At 52.4% G+C, this 5756-nt stretch overlaps 1 long non-coding RNA gene across 2 annotated transcripts in view; it reads left to right on the top strand.

Annotated features, from left to right (window-relative positions):
• The first annotated feature begins 1147 nt into the window (after positions 1–1147).
• LOC131579984 (uncharacterized) overlaps positions 1148–5756 on the top strand; it is a 30742-nt gene continuing 26133 nt past the window's right edge. For both annotated transcript variants that reach the window (XR_009277797.1, XR_009277796.1), the window contains exon 1: positions 1148–1245. This is a non-coding gene — a long non-coding RNA (uncharacterized LOC131579984). The remainder of the gene's footprint in view (positions 1246–5756) is intronic.

Genomic DNA, 5756 nt, shown 5'->3' with positions numbered 1-5756 from the left:
TAATTGCTGTCTTCTTCAGAGTTCTGAGTCAGTACAAATGCACAAGGCAACACTTTACAAGGTTTTTATTGCAAAGGAAAGGCTTCTCTGCTCTTTCAGGGTGGCAGATGGAAGTATTCATTAGTGGACATGTGAAACAGTCACTGTACTCAGTATTCCAGCAACTTTCTCACCCTCCTCACTCACAGGACAAATGGGACTATCTGTTATTACCCGTCCACTTCCACTTCACTCAGAAGATTCTCAGCACTGCAGAGTATAATAATACATGGTGAAAGTGACCTGGCTTATCGTTTAAGTGCATGTGAAGAGTTTGAAAGGGTGAGCCATTAAGAGATGTCACCTTTTCAATGTGTGTCTGCATTAGGTTGCTCTGGGCATTCTTGCTGAAGTAGCTGGGAGTTAAAGAGCCCCTGCAGTAGAGTCAGCCCCCCTATATTGATGTGTGGAAGTTCTGATTCTGAAAGAACAGGCAGAGACTGCAAAAATGCTTGTTTTAGCAATCTAAACAAAACCTCCGTGTAAGCTAAGAGTAATATGATAGGGGAAAAGGCATATTCTGGGAGAACATTTTTGTGTTAAGTGCAGCAGGGAAGATAGGAATAACTGGAAGGTGCCTCCGTTCCAAAAACGGTATTTCCAGTTGTTTTGTGTTTGGCTCAGGAATCCTGCCAACTACAATGCAATTGACTCCCACCTGAAAAAGAGTGGACAGCTCGACATCCACAGCTGTATGCTCTTTTGAGGGCTCTGCACTTTACTCCTTTCATTGTAGTTAAACAGCATATCCTGCCTTTTCGCACAGAAAAAGACTGGCAGAAAAGTCATGACATTCTGGATGTATCTGTCTTAGTCTACATATGGAAGAGCTTTGGAGCAAACCACTCATCTTGCCAGGGGAAGATTGATGTGGCTGTGCCGGCAGTGTCTCACTGATCCCGCTACCTTCCCTAGGCCAGTTTGTGTCCCCTCACCGGCACGGAAGCCACAGGGAGCCCCGGCCGGGGTGCTCCGGGCAGCGGGGGTGTGCTGGTGCCGCTGTGGGTCCTGGCCGGGGCAGGCTCGGGCCGTGTTTGCCGCTGCCCTCACGGGCCCCGCCGGCACCGCCCGCGGCGCGGGGCGGCTGCGCGCGCCCGGCCCCGCCCCGGCCCGCGGGGCCATGGGGCGCCGCCGCCCCGGGCCGAACGCGGCGCTCGGCGGTGCTGGCGGGGCCCGGCAGGAGGTGCTGTCGCTCCGCGGATGGCGGTAAGAGCAGCTCTAGCGATAGCTCTACTCCAGTATTTATTTATTTATTTTCGTAAAAGCCGCGGAATAGGGTTAACCTTCTGCGGGGCTGGGCGGCGGGGCCGCGGCGCGGTGAGGGGGTTCCCTCAGCCTGGCGGGGAGGGCGGGACCCGTGGCCGGGACTTTTCGGCGTCGGAGGGGGGACCGCCGGCTCTCCCGGGGCGGGTGGGCGGCTCTGCCGGGCGCTTTTCTGCTGCTTGGCCCGGGGGCTTGAGGCTGCATCGGGACGGGACGAGCTGGGCTCCCGGCCACTCCGTCGGGCGGCTCCGGGGGCGGGCAGGGCGGCGGGGAGCTTCGGGCGAGGGGTCCCGGGCCGCTTTTCTGGTGCGCCGCCCCGCCGGACCCACGGCTTAGAATTAACGCCGAGCAATAAATTACTGCTACTCCGAAAGTAAATAGACGGGTGACTCCCAGATGGGGCTCCTGCTCGGATCGGTACAATAAATATCCCTGAAGGAAGCTCTCTATTTATGTTGTTGTCATTGATTAATTCTCGCTACCTCATTTGATTTCGATTTAGAACGATTTGATTCTAATTTAATTAGCATGTAATTTGGATGTACATAATTACTGTAATTATGACATTCAGGTAAGGCAGCTTTAGGCTGAAAGGCAATTTCAAATTTTCTAGCAGCCTACTTTGTGCCGGGGAGCGGACAGGGACCCCGCGCCCTGCCAGCCAGGTACCAATTAGCACATCTCGGGAGCAGCGCTGCCGCGCGTTTGTGGAACAACAGCGGCGCCGAGGCGGCGGCGGCGGCAGAGCCGCGCCCGGGGCCCGCCGGCGGGTGTCCGCCGGGAGCCGCGCCCGGCCGCAGGTGCGGGGGCGCACGGAGGTTGCGGAGCGGTGACCGTCGAGGTCCCGGTCGCCCCTTCCGTTGGCGGCCCGGGGAGCGGCGAGGCCGGGCCGGTTGCCCCGGGCTGGGCGTGCGTGCGGTCGCGGCGGGCCCGTCCCGCCCCGCCGTCTTCCAGAGAAGTTCGCGCTAGCCCGCCCGCTCCCAGAGGCCCTCCCCGACCCCGCCGCGGCCCCGTCCCGCCCCAGTCGCCGCGGCGCCCCCCGCTCCCGCTCCCGGCTCCTCGCCGCGGCCCGGGCCGCGCAGCGCCGCCGCCCCCGCGGCCGCCCCGGCCGCGCCCCCAGCCCGCGGCCGCCGCGGGAGCGCCTCTAGGTGGCGCCCGGCAGCCGCCGTGCAGCCCCGCGCGGGGCAGCGCCGGGAGCGTCCCGGTGTGCGGGCTCCGTCTTGTTCCTGCTCGCCTTTCTGTAATGTGTGAAGGATGTTATTCCTTGAGGAAATTTGTAGCTAAATTATTCTCACTTAAAATAAACACTTAGCACACCAATTACTCAAAGGGGCGGGCTGTCTGTTAGCTTCCCTTCATCTGCGTTTTGGAAGGGTGGGAGACATCCTGGCGAACGGATAGATAATGGCTGCAAATGAATTATAGCTCCCGCAGATAAAGTTTCCATTTGAATTAAAAGACGCAATTAAGAAGCTGTCCAGACACGAGATCGGGTGTTTATATATTATCTCATTAGAACAAAAACATTAATGTTACCTTTTAAGTATAAAACGAGCCGTTATGTCTGTAACACGCCGCGGGGGGCAAGGGACACGCTTCGTGCGAACGGGGGGCCTGGCGATCGAATGACATTTAGCAGATAATTTTTCCTGGCATTTTACCTGCTCCCTTCTGTGGTGGTTGCCGTCGCTGGCTGGCTGTTTGCCGTGTTTTAACGGGCTCACGGAGCAGGGTGGAAGTTTCTGTCCACGAGGTGTGGGAATGGGTAGCAATAGCTGGAGCGGGATGTAAATGGGACTCAACTCACGGGCGAGCCCGGGGCGAGTGGGGCCAAGGCGGCGGGGAGCCCGGCTTCCCCTGTGCCTCCCTTCCCGCCGGAACCCGAGAGGGCACCCTTCTTGTTCCCGGTGCTCTCCCGCTCTCTGGTTAGCGTTCTCTTACTAAAAAGGTGAACTACGGATTCAAAGACCGAAATCAGATTTATTTTTCGGTTCTCACACCATTTGTTCTTTAGGGTTTTTTTTTTGGGTTTTTTTTTTGTGTAGAAGTTCCCCAGACCATATAATTATCTCCAACATTTACCAAAGAATGGTGTCATTTATTTTCAAAAAAGGTGACACGCTTTCTATTTTCTTGGTTAAACGAACCGGCTCTGCGGCCCAGAGCTGCTCCCTTCCTCGTTTCTGGGGAGTCTGTAAGTGATGGACGTTTTCTGACCCGAAGGGGCAAAGGCAATGCAAAAAGGTCCTTGATCACTGAGCTGAGAATTGTAACCTCGGCCTGGCAGAAACTGGACCTGGATGGTGTCCTTTGATGTGTTTTATTATAAATCGAAAACAAAGCTGACTTCTGCCCAGCACCCCGCGCGGGTGCATTCCTGCGCAGCCCCCAGGCCGCCCGGCAGGGAGGAGAGCCGGGTCCCGCCGCCCGAGCGCGTCCCCCGCGCCCGCTCCCCTCCCCTGCCCGCCGGGAAACCTGCCGGCACCCGGCCGGGGGAGGGAGGAAAGACACCTTGCCGGGATGCTTTTGGCCAAGAAAATTCCGGAGCGGCTCTCGGGGAAGGCGCTGTCGGCAGCTGTGATGCGCGGTGCCGCTCCCGGGAGGCTCCCTTCCCCCGGCCCGCGGAACGGCCCGCCGGGCTCCCGCCGCCGCCCCAGGGCACAGGCGGTGCCGGCGCTGCCCGGCCGCTTTTGTGCAACAGTGGCGCGGAGGAGGTGGGACGCGGTTATTAGTATTCACGGCAGATGTATTTTCTTTAACGCAACGTCTTTATTCCAGTTGGTGGCCGACAGCAGAATCCGTTTCCCGATGCTATTTGCATTCCCTGTTTTATGGAGGATTAAAATATTTGTATTCATCCAATCTGTACTGGCCAGAGTGAATTAACTTTTTTTTTCCTAACCCTCTTCTTTTTCTTTTTTTTTTTCCTTTTCTTTTTTTTTTTTTTTTTAATAACACAATTATCTCATTTAACAATTTGCCTTTAAAAAAATACTGTGGCTGTTAGGTTGGTGGTCAGAAGACAAAGGGAGTGAAAATAATTTTCATTTCAATAATTGCCTTCTGGTCAATTTAACTGTGCCTTATTTTGAAAGAGCCTGTCTAAATGAGATTCCTGTCCCAAATGTGTTCCCAGGCCTTAGCCCAGCCTTTAATTATTCCTGAGTTTTTTTTCTTCAGAATAAGACGCTGCACTGAGTAATCACAAAGAAGTCAGAGAGCATCCTTGAACCTTTTCAATAGCAAAGCCACTGATATTCAAATAACATGCAAGGACCATTTGACTGCATGGGGACATAAGCATTTCCAATTCACTATTTGCATAGATCAACTGTCTTTGAAAAGGAAAGGAGCAGTTGTCTTCCATAACATTAAAAAGCCTAGTTATCAAATCAAGTGCTTAGTTTGGGGCTTTTAAAACGTTTACATTTTATCTTAGGTTGCCCTTTACCGTTTGACATGCAAATTTGGTGCAGTTAATTTGGACAATTAAAAGGATCTTCAAGGGAGCTTTGTCACCGAGAATATTCGGAGTTTTCCCCGTGGACCAGCTGAGATAAAGTTGGCCAGAACAAATGATGTCTAGGAGATTAATTAGATATTTGATAAGACATGAATCCCTAATAAGGGAATACAAGGCACAGGGGGCTGCTGTGTGCTCTAAGTCAAAATTAATAACATTTAACAAGATTTTCATTTAGGCATGAAATGTCTTTTCCGGAGTATTGACTCTAGCGATTTATTCCCCCGAGATCACCTCCCAGCCTAGGCAGCCTTGTGCCGCTGAAGGCTTTTAAAATTAAATAAATACTTCCTCAGCACAGTTTGCCTTCACTCGATTTTGGGGACGGTTCCACCAAAGACACTTAGGTCTCAGCATGGTTTCCGGCTGTAGTAGGGCTCGGACTCGGTTAAAATTTGTTTTTTTGTTTGTTTGGGTTTTTTGTTTTGTTTTAAGTAAATCAAAGCAAAGGCGGTTTGAAAAGATCGAGCAGAGTGATTCAGTGCGCCTGGCTCGGGGGCCGGTCCCATCCCCTCCCAGCTATATCACTGCTGGCTGTATTTTTAATCACAGTGACTGTAAGGACCATGGAAAGGGGTGCGAAGGCTCCAACTAAAAAAGTGACCCCTGCGAGGACTGGGCGGGGGGGAAGGAGGGGACACAAAGAAGAACAAACCCGTGAGTATATTGTTCAGAGTCCTTTAATAATACCAAAATGAAAATATGTCAAGATTTTTTTCCATACAGATAAACGCATTTAATTTCTTTAAGAGACCTTAACTTACGTGTATTTGAGTGAAGTGTTAACTCAACATTTTAAATATCTTTTACATATATACTGACTTCCACAAAGTGCATCAGAAATTTAAAATAATAAAAAAAAAATAATCAGAACCCCAAAACCTCCCTGAATTTCAGGAATTCACCAATTAAAAAAAAAAATCCCCCAACC

The sequence above is a fragment of the Poecile atricapillus genome, chromosome 5, assembly GCF_030490865.1.
Source record: "Poecile atricapillus isolate bPoeAtr1 chromosome 5, bPoeAtr1.hap1, whole genome shotgun sequence".
In the NCBI taxonomy this organism is placed as follows: Eukaryota; Metazoa; Chordata; class Aves; order Passeriformes; family Paridae; genus Poecile; species Poecile atricapillus.
The sequence above is the reverse complement of the archived record's forward strand: the minus strand, read 5'-3'. Positions and strand labels throughout refer to the sequence as shown.